This window comes from Thamnophis elegans, chromosome 2 (genome assembly GCF_009769535.1).
Source record: "Thamnophis elegans isolate rThaEle1 chromosome 2, rThaEle1.pri, whole genome shotgun sequence".
NCBI classification, from domain to species: Eukaryota; Metazoa; Chordata; class Lepidosauria; order Squamata; family Colubridae; genus Thamnophis; species Thamnophis elegans.
Window position 1 is genome coordinate 126,894,762 of NC_045542.1, and position 15,988 is coordinate 126,910,749.

Below are 15,988 nucleotides of genomic sequence, written 5' to 3' on the forward strand. Positions count from 1 at the left end.
TGAGTGACTCCAGTTTAAAACATTTGTTTCAAAGTGTTGTCAATATCACATTTGTTTCCATCTTGTGGTATGCGAGTTTTGTTTCCATTGTTCATTTGTATTCTGACCCTACGTGTATATAAAGGCAAATAAAGGAGAACAAATGTGTAGAGAACTCTAAAACCTGGGCAATACCTCAGCATTACATTCCAATTTTTTTCCCTTTTTTGGAAGAGACAGACAGGAACTCTTGATTGCTAGCTGCCTAATATATGAATCAGAAATCAGTGCATGGTTACAGAAAGTAAACAGAGCCACAAGTTCCCTAAAACTAGCTATCTGAAAATGTTTACTAGCTAGGCACTCTCTATATACCAGAAGAAGAGATTATACAATAGATAGCTCAGGACTAAACCGGGGAGTCCTTGGTGCTCTCTGAGCTTGACTGTTTGCTTACAGATGTTTCGTTACCCAACTAGATAACATCATCAGTGTGAATGAGTGTGGGTTTTGCCCCCTGTTTATATATAGTAGCTTGCCAAGAACTACTAAGAAGAAAACCATACCCCCACCATCTGTCAGGACAAGATATTGTAAATAAACAATGAACAAAGCTCATACTCAGTGATGATATTATCTAGTTGGGTAATATAATATTTGCAAGCAAACACCAAGCTCAGAGAGCACTGAAGATTCCACTCTATATATCATTTAGAAATTTGAAGCATTTACAGTAAATATAAAAAGTTTAACTCTCCACCTGATTGCAACTCATCATGCTGTATTTAAGAACAAATCATATATATTTCTTTTCTCTTTGATTTGCCTAATAGTTTGCTTCTAAAGTTAGGACTTCATATATCCTGAAGATTAGGAGAAAAATGTATATTAAATGAAGTATTCAAGGGCATTATGACTAATTCAACAATATTCCCAATTTATACTTTATTTTTGGAATGTATGCAAGAACAGGGACATTCATTGCAAGCAACTTCCAGCACTTAGGTTTCACTATAATCTTGTTATATTAATGCAAGACTATTACCCTAAATATCTTCAGAAGACTATTAAAAGAATTAGAGAACCATCTGTTGCAGCTTTATTTTAATTCCTTTTAATGAACCATCATTGTAATTGACCTCCACTATTGTAATACTTTTTAAGATACAAGGGCTCAATCCACCAAACAGATTTGCCCCCTCACAATAATTATGTCACTTTCGGCTTACATGAACACATTGTATTCAAATGTTTACTAACAAAAGATGATGCTGTTATACTTTAATAATCACTCCCCAATGGAAACCATATTTACTAGCTTTTTAGAAGATACAATAATTACGTTTATGTGGCTTATCTAATCATTGACTTTCACATGGGCATCTAATTATAAGTAACCCTATGTTATTGTTATGTGGATTCTTTTAATGAATAAGGTAGCATTTCTCAGCAGGTATAATACATTCCAGAAAAAAAAATCTGTGTCCCTAAACTATTTTTTTTAACTTTAATTTACAAATTAATTTCCTTTACTTTAAATGAAGGTAACGGTTTACAGACACTGTACTTCAGACTGAGTACAAGTGATTTCTTGTCATTGTTTTCCTTTCCATATTCCCTAGAAATCATAAATAAATTTAAATAATTCTCGTACTGTGAATTAACAGATGCCACTTATGTGGATGCATCATAAGGGAGCTTGTTAGAAAACAGTGACAACGTAGATTGATCCAGTCCCTCCCATGAAACTTGGCAAAGCAGGGAGTTATTTCCACTCATAGATGGCATTTGTAAAACCCATGTGGTTCTGCACCAAAAGGCAATTAAAGTTGATGATCCAAAAATGTCAAGAGGAGATCTATAATTCCAAGAGCTCTGCAGTAAACAAGAATGTCCTTGTTGTTTTCTTTTGATCCTGTGGGAAAGGTTGGGTGAGAGAGAGTGACTGGCCCATAGTCCCCAAATGAACCTCTGTGGATAAGGAGGGACTGGAATCTGGATACCTCTGCTCCTAGTTCATCTCTTTGACTACTACCATGTTTCCTTGAAAATAAGATAGGATTTTATTTTCTTTTGACCCCCGAAATAAGCACTTGGCCTTATTTTCAGGGAGGTCTTATTATTTTTGAGGTGCAGGAGGTAGTGAGCGTGATCACCTCATGGCTGCTACTGTGTTGCAATATTTTCATGGAAGGGCTTATTTAGCATATGATAATAAGCCTAATTGGGTTTATTATCTGGAGAGGACTTATTTTAGGGAAAACAGGGTACATCATTGATGAGTAGAGTTGACAGATAAATAAAGTAACTTGTTTGTGATTGTCTGAAGTTGAGTCATGGCAACTGGACTTATTTTTTGGTTTGAAATATTTTACTGCTTATCGAAGTAGCTTTTTCAATCTGAGTAAGTTGGTTATGGAGACCCAATATATGTCCTCCAGGGTGATTTGCTTTCTCTCCAGGAAGGAATAAACTCTTAGGTGAATAGACAGAGAGTCCTTAAGGGTCATTGCTCCTAAATCCTTCTCTCAGGTGTGTTGTTAAGTGTGACCTCATTGAACCTGTGAAGTGCTCTTGACTTTCTGGGGACTGATACAAGAGCAGCATAAAAAATGGAGACAGGTTATGTCTGAGGCCTCTACCTCTATTGAAGGAAGAACTTTACACTTTAGCATAAATGGATTCCTTCATTCCTCTCTCAAATCATATATCTTCCCTGTCCAAAATGTGAACATTATTGTCCTCAAAAGAGTATCCTTTTTCTTTTAAGTGAAGGTATACTGCTGATTCTGCTTGCAGACTCTGTAAACATCATGAATCACCTCAAATCATTGCATCCCCCTATTTTAGGGGGAGATGGCACAGGATCTTCGATAAAGATTCTGTGAAGATTGATAAAGTGAGTGTGTTGTATAAATATTCAAAGACAAAGCCTTAAGATTTTTTTTCACACATCCAAATTAACAGTGTGCTAATACAGATGTTAAAATAGTTTTCTTTTTCTTTGAACAAACATCTGTGCCTGAGATGTTGATACCAGCAAGCAAATAAGATGATCTAGACCATTTATTCAGAAAATATATTAGATAAATCTTATTAATTTGTTTTCTTGCTGAAATATCTTCTGTCCCCAAAATCTGAAGGAGTCAACTTCCCATTCCCATTGGGAAACATCATCATGAGAGACACAAGAAGGAAAGGCATTGCCTGATATAGACAATGAAGTAAACCTTAACAGAAGGGTTGATTCTTGCTTTGCTTTGGCATTACGTGGCAAATGAACATAGGATCCCTGATTTGCCTTAGTTCCTTGTATCTTCTTTGCAGGTATGTGACAAGATGCTAGCTAACCACCATTAGCTACAGTATCTAAGAATAGAAAGAAATAAAGAGCTGACCACAGACAATTGCTAAGAAAAAATATTTGGCAGATAGAAAAAAGATGATGTTTTAAAGAAACACGCAAACTATGAAAAAGTAAAGAATAGGTGAGAGGATGGACTGGCAGATGAGTTATGGTGATGCATACTAAATTTCAGAAAGGAGAATTCAGAATGAGAATTATTATTCCATATTTTTGCCTCCTGAAACAGCCACTGATTCCTGTTTTCCTCAACCATGGAGATTCGTACCCTCACCACCGTCCAGACCTTCCGCACAGCCCTTAAGACCTGGCTATCCCGTCAGGCCTGGGGATAAAGACCACAATCTGTCCCCACCCGGATGATGAATGAATGTTGTGTACTATTTTACTCTCATGTATTGTTTTATGTTTATTGTTTTGTACCCCCCCTCCCTATTTTATGTAAGCCGCCCTGAGTCCCCTCAGGGAAAAGGGCGGCCTATAAATGTTAATAAAATCAAAAAAAAAAAACCCCACTCCTCCTCTTACTCACCTGCACTTCTGAGAGATCGAAGTGACTTTATGGTAAAAATTTAACATCAGCCTACATTGGGAAGGCCTTTAGTCATTACCCTCTTCCCTTCAATCTCAGTTTTTATTTATTCTCAATGATTGAATCAAACTTCAAATATTGTAATATCTTATGCAGTTAGATCAGACATTCACAAACTTTCTCAGTTCATGGCAGCCTGAGTGTCTCACTAATTTTTCATGGTGCTTAAATTATATCCAAAGTCAGTGCAGCCAATTCATGAACAGCATGGTTTCTTAAAATATCCCATGGCACCTCTTTGAGTTCACTGTGATGCGCTGGGGTACTATGGCACAAAATTTTGGACCCTCAGAGCTATGTCAAGATCCCAAAACAATGAAACTTAGCTGAATCCTAAGCCTTTCATGCACACAGCTTAGTTATATGGGGGGGGAGGGGGCTATCAAATGGAATGGAGTATATGGGGATCAGATTATAGGAAGTAATTGCAGAGTGGAAGAAGTTCCCTTTCAGTAAGCAGAAAAATACTAGCCCCTCAGTAGTAGTAGTAGGCAATTAACTATCTTCATTTACAGGCAGAAGTTATTTACAGACTATCATCACTTCCTTGTGGTAGAAATATACACAGAAAACATGCAACTGACAGTTCTCAGTCAGAAGTTTCCCAGATGGTGGACAAGGTATAATTCCAAGTAGAGACAGTTGTGAATGGAGACAAAAGAAAATGAGCAGATACATCCTGTGCCTAAACTGGGACAACAGACCTATTTATGAATAAACTAGCCGATAACCCGGCGTTGCCCGGGTATTTATTTATAAGGGGAAATGTCCGGACCATGCATAATGTATAATGTTGGATTTTCTCCCTGTGAAGCCATTACCATGGAAACTCCACTGCGCTATACAGTAGAAGCAATTTTACGGAAGTACAGTAGAAGCCATTTTAAGGCACAACAGACTGTATCTTAACAGAACACACACTGGGGGTTTTTGGGGGTGTCTTACCCCCACAGTATTTATTTACAGAGAGTAAGTCATCTGTGTACTAAGTTTGGTTGAAATTCCTCAAGGCATTCCAGAATTATGCTGGAATATACACACACAGCCATTTTTATATATAGAGATTATCTTAACTTGGTGCTAGATTTCACACTTCTCTGATTTTCCTCATTCCCCAACAGTTGACATATTTAATTACTTAAATTATTTGACTATGATCCCAACATACAGTTATTCTAGGTAGGGGCTTCATTTGTACATAGAATTCTGATAGTTAAAACAATGGTAATATATTATTTTATACACAAGAAATGAATAAATTTTCAAGGTAAAGTATAACAGAATGGGACAATAATCTAAATATAAATGCAAAGTATGCTGTTTGAGTTCTATAGGGATGCCTGGGCACTATTTGTATCTGTTTCAAACTTGGCAGATTTCTTCTAATAAGGCTTCACCTGCTAATTGGTCTGAAAGTGACAATTGCTGTCCCATAGGCAATTTGTAACAACTGAGTAAACGGCTTCTTAATATAAAGCATGAAATGACTTTGAGCCAGTTAGTTGAGTAACAAAAAATAGGATTAGAATTTATAATAAGATGTTTGGCACTATAAGGATGCTTGCATGGTAATAGGGCAATTCATAATTCTAAAATAGATGCTACATAAAATATCAAAAGTTCTTAAAAAGGTTTAGGATTTTTAAACTAATATAAATATCCCTTGTATCTTATAAAATATGCTTATTAGAACTAGTTGATTTTTAAAACTTCATTGTGGAATTTTCCTGTTTTTCAATATTGTATTTTTTTCAATGTAGTCTTCCTAAAGTCTATTTCCTAAAGGTGATCATGGATCCTGTAGATAATTATTATATTATTTTTATTTCTTGTGTCCCAAGCATTTCAACTCTGCGCTACTATAATAAGACATTTTCAAAACTAGCAATTGATTGTAATCTCTTTATATTTTTAAATGCTTATTTATACTTTCTATTCTATTATTCTTTCTGCAGTATTTCTTCTATATTAACAACGCCACTTTAATGAACAGATGTACTTACCGAAGGTATCCTTCTAGGAATAAAATATTCTGTTTATAAAAATGAAGTTAACTCTGAATTTAAGTCAACTTTCCCCTATCAAAAAGACTATTTTGCCATGTTAGCCTTGAAAGCTTCAGATGATTTCTGTCTTGCAGATTTTGTCCTCCTCAATAAATATGTGATATTTTTAATATGTATTCTTCTGTGTATGTATATTTGTGTATGTGTCTCTATCTCTGATCCAAATACAAAAAGGTGTCTAATACTATGATATCTTTTTGGGTGTCTCTAAATCTTGATGTGCACGGAAAAGAGAAAGGACTTATGTCAGGACACTGCTTTCATAAGTCTGACTCACCTTGTCCTATCCTACAGACACTGCTGGATAGATATCTTGTGGAAGCTGCTGCTGGCGACACACACAAACACACACACACACACACTATTGAATACCTGATTCAAAAAATAACTATGTCTGTAAAATAACAGGCTCCTTTTATAAAGCTAATTGAGCCTTAATTGGTTTGATTGTTTTATGTACCTTATTTTGAGCATTTCTTTACTATAGAATACTCAGGACTATTACTCATATTTGTGTTTGCCAAAATCTTTGTGTTCAACGTCAGAAGCTATTATGACATATTAAAATTGCAGAGCAATAAAGCAAAAATGAGGCAGTGTTGGATTTCAAAACAATGTAGAAGCACAAGTTCCTTGAAATCATATTAGAAATGTCTAGAAAATTCTGTTTCTGCCATTAGATAACAATGTTATCCAGTCAACTGGCAGCCAAGTTAAAGACTATTCGGGAATCTAGATCATTAAAAAATAATTTGGTCCATTTATATAATAAATACCTTGTATAATATGCAGTACTGATAATCAATTGGTTATGCAAATCACATACTTGCAAGATGAATTTATTGTTAAAAATTTAGTAGGGACTGTCAAAGCTTAAAAGATGCTGAGAAATCTATTTGTTACAGCACATTGGAAAATCCATTATACCTAACACATGAATATTTAAGTAAAATATAACTGTTCATCAATAATCAAACACAAAGACATGAAATTATTATATTCTGAGAACATGACATTTTTAGACTGCTTCAAGATATTTAAGTTTGGGGTTGTTTTTTTTGAAGTTTTTATTTTGTTTGATATAAAAATGACAGGATATCCAATGAAATAATATTATTTTACAGTGTTTTGCAGATGCATTAGCAACATCTAAAACCCTTCAGTTACTATAATCTATTTCAGATTATTCTAAATTTGTAGTATACTTTTTAAATAAACAATTAAAGATTACCAATTATTTACACAAATGATAAAATGAAAAGTCTTATTTTAAGAAATACACAGTAAGTCTTTAAATATTAAGTATATAAGTGCTATTGCTATACAATACAATACAATACAATACAATACAATACAATACAATAGCAGAGTTGGAAGGAACCTTGGAGGTCTTCTAGTCCAACCCCCTGCCTAGGCAGGAAACCCTATACCTTCAGACAAATGGCTATCCAACATCTTCTTAAAGACTTCCAGTGTTGGGGCATTCACAACTTCTGGAGGCAAGTTATTCCACTGATTAATTGTTCTAACTGTCAGGAAATTTCTCCTCAGTTCTAAGATACTTCTCTCCTTGATTAGTTTCCACCCATTGCTTCTTGTTCTACCCTTAGGTACCTTGGAAAATAGTTTGACTCCCTTTTCTTTGTGGCAACCCCTGAGATATTGGAACATTGCTATCATGTCTCTCCTAGTCCTTATTTCTTTTAAACTAGACATAATCAGTTGCTGCAACCGTTCATGTTTTAGTCTCCAGTCCCCTAATCATCTTTGTTGCTCTTCTCTGCACTCTTTCTAGAGTCTCCACATCTTTTCTACATCGTGGTGATCAAAACTGAATGCAGTATTCCAAGTGTTGCCTTACCAAGGCATTATAAAGTGGTACTAACACTTCACGTGATCTTGATTCTATCCCTCTGTTTATGTAGCCTAGAACTGTGCTGGCTTTTTTGGCAGCTGCTGCATACTGCTGGCTCATATTTAAATGGTTGTCCACTAGGACTCCAAGATCCCTTTCACAATTACTATTGTTGAGCAAGGTACCACCTATACTATACCTGTGCATTTCATTTTTGTTGCCTAAATGTAGAACCTTACTCTTTTCACCATTGAATTTCATTTTATTAGATAGTGCCCAATGTTCAAGTTTGTCAAGATCCTTCTGTATCTTTAGGCTATCTTCTGGTGTGTTGGCTATTCCTGCCAGCTTGGTGTCATCTGCAAATTTGATGAGTTCCCCATTTATTCCATCATCCAAATGATTGATGAAGATGTTGAAGAGTACTGGGCCCAAAACAGAGCCTTGGGGTACTCCACTGCATACTTCCCTCCATGAAGATGCAGTTCCATTGAGGACTACACATTGAATGCTGTTGGTCAGCCAGTTACGAATCCATCTGGTGGTGACCCTGTCTAACCCACATTTTTCTACTTTATCTAGTAGTAGGTTATGGTCTATCTTATCAAATGCCTTACTGAAGTCCAAATAAACTATATCAACAACATTCCTCTGGTCCACTAATTTTGTCACATTATCAAAGAAGGCAATAAGATTAGTCTGGCATGATCTGTTTTTGACAAACCCATGTTGGCTTTTGGCTATTACTTTGTTTACTTCTAGGTGTTTGCTAATTTGTTGCTTGATTATCTTTTCCAGAATCTTTCCTGGTATTGAGGTCAGGCTGATAGGTCTGTGGTTTCTTGGATCTGTTTTTTTCCCCTTTTTTGAAGATGGGAATCACATCAGCTCTTTTCCAGTTCCTCTGGTAGTTCCCCGGTGCTCCAGGATCTCTGAAAGATATAGTTCAGTGGTTCTGAGATCTCGTCTGCCAGTTCCTTCAGAACCCTGGGGTGTAATCCGTCCAGTCCTGGTGATTTGAACTCATATAGGGTAGACAGGTGTTCACTTACCATTTTCTTCCCTATTTCAGTTTGTGTTCCTAATCTGATTTTTGTGGTGCTGTTTTTGATAGGTTGGACTGTTTTATCCCTTTGTGTAAAGACAGGTGCAAAACATGAGTTAAATTGTTCTGCTTTCTCCCTGTTGCTTGTCACCTTCTTGCCATTTTCTCCCAGCAATGGCCCAATTGTTTCCTTAACCTTTTTCTTATTTTTAACATGTTGGAAGAAGCTTTTTTTTTTTTTTTTACTTTTGTGGCAAGCCTTTCTTCATTGTGAGCCGTAGCTTTTCTCACTTCATCTTTACATGCTCGGGCTATTTGGTGATATTCTGCCTTAGTTATGTCCCCCCTTTCCATTTTTTATACTTATCTTTTTTGTCTTTCAATTTGTCAGAGAGTTCTTTATGCAGCCATGCTGGTTTTTGGGGGGAGCTATTATTTTTCTTCTTCATTGGTATTGTACTAGACTGGGCTTTTGTAATTTCATTTTTCAAAATTTCCCAAGCTTCTTGAGTTGTTTTCCCCTTGAGGATTCTCATCCATGGAATTCTTCCCAAGCTCTCTCTAAGTTTATTGAAATTAGCTCTCTTAAAATCCAAGACTCTAGTTTGACTTTGTTCAACTACTTGTGTTTCCATAATGTTGAATTCCAATTTTGCATGGTCACTTGCCCCCAGGGTTCCTGCGGCTTCAACACCTTCTATCATTTCCTCTCTCTTAGTGAGAATTAAGTCCAATGTGGCTGATCCCCTTGTTCCCTTCTCTACTTTTTTTGGGAAAAAGTTGTCTGCTAGGTTTGTTAGGAACCTGTTGGATCTTCCACTTGATGCAGAGTTTGTTTCCCAGTTGATGTCAGGGTAGTTAAAATCCCCCATTACTATTGTGGTGTGCTTCCTACACACCTTAGTTAGCTGACTAGCAAAAAGTTCATCTACTTCCTCTGCTTGGTTGGGTGGCCTGTAGTATAGACCTAGGGCAATGTCATCCCCCCCTCAACATTTAATATTGACCCCAATGCATTCAAGATAGTTCTCATCATTGTTGTGCTCTATTTCTGTATTTCTTATATATAGTGCAACTCCACCTCCTCTTTTATTTGGTATATTTCTTTTAAATAATTTAAATCCTTCTAGCTGTATGCTCCATTTGTCGGTTTCATCCCACCAAGTTTCTTTAATGGCAACAATATCGTATCTGCCCTCTTTTACTTGAATTTCTAATTCACCCTGTTTATTTCTCATACTGTGTCCATTGGTGTATAGACCTTTGAGTCCATTTTGATTGACCCTGTGTTTACTGTCTACACAACCTGTGTTATGCCTGACTGCCCCTATTTTCTTGCCACTTGTATGATTCATGCACATGGCATGGCACTCACTATTAAATGCTTGGTTTTTTTTGACAGCGGGAGTGATAATCTTACCCGCACAAACATCTGTGTTACATGCACTGATAACCTATGAATTTTAGATTGCTGGGGACAGAAATGTTCTGTATCAATTAATTCTCTGTCCCCACTGTTCAGTTTAAATGTTTATCCAGAAAAATCTGTGAATTTAATGCCAAGTGGCTTTGGATGGGTGCAAACCATCTCTTTTGTACAGTTTTTCATTGGGCCAGCTGCAGACATCATGACTAATATCTTATTAGACTTGCTCAACCAAAGATTCTTCTTCAGATTTACTGGATACCCCAAAGAATGTTTAACACTGTTCATTATGTTGAAAGTATGAAATGAGTGAGCCCATTCTCCCTCAAGCAGGTCTCTGAGGAAGAAGTTGAGGAATCGTTGTTCACAGGAGACATCACAATTGTCCCCTCCCCCCTTAGTTATCTCCCGTTATCCAATGCCAGGCAACCAATAAGTTTTAGGCAAGATGTTTTCATAATGGAGAGTTGAAGCACAGTTTGGTATGCAGCTGGTGTGCTGAGTGACCTTGAAGCAGCATCTCAAGGAGATACAGCACTTACTTTTATTTCCCCCCAAACCTTCCCTGTTATATTTTCACCCTCTCTAGAGTTCCTGGCACTACAAATAGTAGTGAAGGACAAGTAAGCATAAGTGGCAGCTGAGCGTCTGGGTGACTTTAAAAAAAAAAAATAGGTTATTATATTTGGAGGGCCACAAATTCAGATATGGATGGCACATCTACATATAGTATGATAAGGTTAAAATAAACACAGGTTTCCAGAAATATTTTGTTAGGCGTGCCATTCTAAGAATTTAGAATAAATATAAAATAAGGCTCTCTTCTAAGAGACCTGTTTGGCTATCACCATAGGAAACCTTTTATAGAAAAGAAATGATGATGAGACCAAATTGGTGGACCTATAGTGAAATAATATCTTTTACTCCTAATGAATCTAATCTTAAGAAAAAAATAAGTATCAGAGTGTCTGTCACTGGTTCACATACTTATAATTAAAAATAAAACTGTAATTTAGATCTAAAAAGTTATACTTTTGAATCAGTAAAAAGTGAATTTGAAATTGCATCATTGACAATGATGAACTAAGGTTTATAAAATGTTGCTAAAGCTGAACCTGGAAAACGAATATGTTAAACTCAGTATGATTCAATGGGCCCAAAATACTGGTTATAATATAATGCTTGAGCAGGGGAAAATATGTGGATGAATGGATTGAAATTCACACTGAATTATAATTTGAAAAGAACATTTTTATAAAATGATATATTGTTCATACTTAATGCCTGAGAAACTGTCAAAGAAATATAATGATATTTCAAATGTCTGTTGCAAATATAATCGCAAAAAAGGTACATTTTATCATTTGCAGTAAAGCAAAGAAATATTGGTGGCAAATCTCTCTTGTCGTTTTAGAGGATGCTTAAAACAAATATAAAATTGAAACCAAAAGGTAGTTTAGGACTATTAAATAAAGTATGTGAGAAAAAATTGAACTTTTTTACTATATATGTTGACCATAGTAGGAATCCTATATGTGAAAAAAATGGAAAGACCTTTCAATTCCTACTATGGAAAAAGTGATGGGGCTGGTAGAGATGGCACAACTAAATGCTCTAATTAAAGAAAAGAACTTATCCAGTTTTGTTTCTAATTGGAAACCACTTCTGGATTTTATGTTGGGAAAAATGATATTGGGCTTTGATGATTAATTTGTTGTTATAGAAATGGCTGGTACTTAATTTGTGAAGCAAAAAAGTTGAGTTTGTTAATTGCATTTTTATATTCTATATCAGTGATGGCTAACCTTTTTGTCGTAATGTGCCGAAAGTGCATGCACGCCTCTGCACCCATAATGTGTGTGACACCCCCCTGCATCCCACTCCCTGCAAATGCATGCATGACCCCCCCGCTCTCCCTGTACATGTGCACGTGATCCCCTGCATTCCATTTTGGGCCTTGTAGGTCTCCCTGCAGCCTCCTGGGAGCAAAAACAAGCCACAGGGGGGAGTGCCGCACCCCTGCACTCCTCCCATCCCTTTCACATATGTGTGCGACCTCCCCATGCATGCACGCACTATCACCTCATCCCCTCTGCATGCACGCACATCTCTCACATGTTCCCCCTGCGCATGCATGACAGAGACCCAAAAATCAGCTGGCAGGCAGGAAGTGCATGCACATGTGCGGTGGAGCTGAGCTGGAGCGACAGTTCGTGTACCCACAGAGAGAGCTCTGCATGGCACCTGTGGCAGGGATGCCATAGGTTCGCCATCACCAAAAAAAGTTGGATAGGTTCTTTCCTTATTTACCCTGTACACCTTTCCCCTCTTTGGTCCTTCCCCAATCCATTAATATTTTTGTATCTATCTGTATTTTATATCATAATACATTTTTATTAAAACAAATAAAAAAGCAAACAACCCAGCAGCTGAAACTCAGATAAGCAGGGATTAATCCCAAACAATCAAACACAAAACAATAGTCTAATCAAGGAATCCAAGGAGAGAATCATACCTCCATCAAAATTGGCAGCCCAAGTACTGTCTATGGAGATCCTCAATCATCCAGGTCATACTTGTTCCAAAGGTGCTTTTTCAAGAGGCAACTAGACTTTCTGGTTTTTCTTTGAAGACATTTCACTTGTAATCCAAGAAGCTTCTTCAGTTCTGTTATCTGTGTCATCAGGGTCACATTGATTTGTTTCACACCCATTTGCACTATTCAGGTGACCTTGACACAGATAAATCTCTAGGTGGCCTCAATGACTCTCTAAAAGAATGCAAATGACCGGCTGTCTGCAAGGAGTATAAATCTTTCCATTTCCCACTATCCAGTCAGAGGTGAAGAAGCTTCTTAGATGAGAAGTGATATGTCTTCAAAGAAAAACCAGAAAGTCCAATTGCCTCTTGAAAAAGCTCCTTTAGGGCAAGCTACTGTATATAAACAGGAAGAAAACTTGACACTCACTTCCATTGATGAAGTTATTAGTTGAGTAATGAAATACCGGCAAGCAAACAAACAAGTTCAGAGAGCACCAAGATCTCTATAGTTCAATTTTGAGCTACAAATTTACTTGTTTACAAGTACTTTCTTCTGCTTATCAGCTGCTTCTCTAGCTATATAACCAGAAGACTCATAAATATGCTGTGTGGTCAAAATTTAATGAAGTGTTTAAAAATAGGGCTGAATAATTTCCTATATGTAAATATGTCTTTTCCCCACTTGTTTGTTTTTTCCTTTTTATTCTTCCCCCCTTTACTCTCTGTGTCTCTTTGATTACAAAGCTATTCTTCCTTAGTTGCATTTAGAAAAACAACAAAAATAGAATTGTTCCAAGGGTCATTCTAATTAGATTTGGGCCATCACTGTTTTATTTTATGAGTTGTTTCATTGTTGATGTATTATTGTGATGTTATGCTAATTTTATTCCTGCTGGGAATGTTTTAAACTGTTTTTTTAAATTATATTAACTGGTGAGAGTCATCTGATTGGGGCAAGTTATAAATATAATAAGTAAGTAAATAAATATTAAAGCAATAAAAAAGAAAAGAGATTCTTTGGATTTCCTTTGCTGTCAAGATTCATCTGGTTCAGTGGACAAAATATTAGCAGTATTCTTTCTTTCTTCATTCTCACAAACCTGATTTTGATGTAGCATCTGCCTACAATATTTACTGAAAAATCTGTACCTCTCTATGATTTTTCAAAAAGAGCATGTATATAATGCTTTTCAGAAATATTGAGTTATTGCATAAATATTTCCAAGAGTTAAAAAAAAATTGTTTTTCCCAGTAAAGGAGATATTATAGCACCTAGCTACTGGGATATATGATGCTAATTTGGCATGCTCTCAACTGCCTGCCTGCCTATTCCTAGGACATGGCTACAATCTAGCTAGGTCAAGTTTTTCTGAATCACTTGTTATTTATAATATAGATAGTCCGTGCTAAGTGACCAGAATTAGGACTGGTAACTCAGTCATTAACTGAAGCAGTTACTAAATGAATCTATCTATCTATCTATCTATCTATCTATCTATCTATCTATCTATCTATCTATCTATCTATCATCTATCTATCTATCTATCGATCTATCTATCTATGATCTATCTATCTGTCTATCATCTATCTATCTATTTTTTATGCCACCCATCTTACAGCTTACAATAAATTATTGTCTTACTTCAGCTATGTTTTGCTTTACAAAACTGTGAAGGTCCTAAATGATGATGGGTCATAAAGTTACATTTTGATCACTGTCTTAACAATGAACACATGCTAAACAAGGACTTTCTGCAGCTAATTTGCTCTAGCAATGAAGATTCTCCACTAGGACTGAGGAAACATGCTGATTTGCGGCCTGTTGCTGTCTCTCAACCCTAGAAAGACTTAATTGGCAAATTATTCCTCAAATTTGTAGCCAAAAACACCCTGTGGGGTCTTCTTTGTATAATTGCTAGGAATACACTGACTGATTCAAAGACAAGTTAAAAAACCACATTCTCGTAAGCAGAGGCATATCACTAAGCAAATATAAAAAGACTGAAACACAATGATAGGAACAGCCATTATAATACATGACTTACATCCATTATAAAATAAAATTCAAGGCATAAAATTATTATTATGAAAATGAGAACGTTCATACTTTATTAAAAACCTTCTACAATGGGATTCAGAGGGACAAAAAAGAATGTTGCTTGTTTCCAGAATGTGCCACCTAATAGTTTAAAAAATGGGTGGCGACTGTGCACAAGACCTGTGATTTGTGTTGAGTTTTGACTGTGATAGACTGTTTAGCAAGGTGGTACTGGGACGTAAGCTTCCCTTAAATTAATACAAAAGAAAAACAAAATGAATCCTAGATGAAACCAAGCAATCATACATTGTGGCTTTCATTTGTATACCCTAATATTAGTGGAAGAGAAGGCAATTTTTTATAATTTCATAATACACAGTAAAATTAAGTAAACCTATAATTCTGCAGGCCACAATGAAATAACTAAACATGGTGTCTTTTAAATCCCAATGATTTCCTAGAAGGAAACATAGGTACAGGTTTGCTTAGCATGTTTCCTCAGGATGTTTAGCGGCCTAGATTAATAACCTTAATATAAAGCTTCTTTTCTCCTACTTCCCCAACTCAGTACTGCTGTTGCTCATTTTTGTTTTATGATTTGATTATAGTTAGTTTATAGTGGATTACAGTGGATTAGAGTGGGACTCTATGAATATAAATATAAGTAACAATTTTATTACCCTGCACTATAGGCAGAGGATAGAACAGCACATGCTGTGATTAAGTGATGTTTTCTACACTATGAGAACTATATAAAAAAGCATATTGCTGCTCTCCACATTATAAAGTATGAAGCTGGATTTGACAGAGCACTCTATCCTGTGGGGTAGACTGTGAGGGCAATGTCTCAAAGAGGCCAGATGTAACCAGCAGCACTAGGTTTATCCAGTTACAGAGCAGGGAAGATAGCTTCTTTGGCCAGAATTTAATGTCATCTACTTTGAGATTTTCACTGTAATTTACACAGAGACTTAAAAAGGAACTGGTGTTTTTTTTTTTTATTACATTCTCTAGCAACAAGGGAACACACATATCTGATTTAAATGTCAATCATAACATCTATCTTTTTTCTTTTTGAAATG

At 36.1% G+C, this 15,988-nt stretch overlaps 1 protein-coding gene across 1 annotated transcript in view; it reads right to left on the minus strand.

Annotated features, from left to right (window-relative positions):
• Positions 1–15,988, minus strand: part of LOC116503823 (contactin-4-like) — a 222,280-nt gene that overhangs the window by 125,214 nt on the left and 81,078 nt on the right. The window lies entirely within an intron of this gene.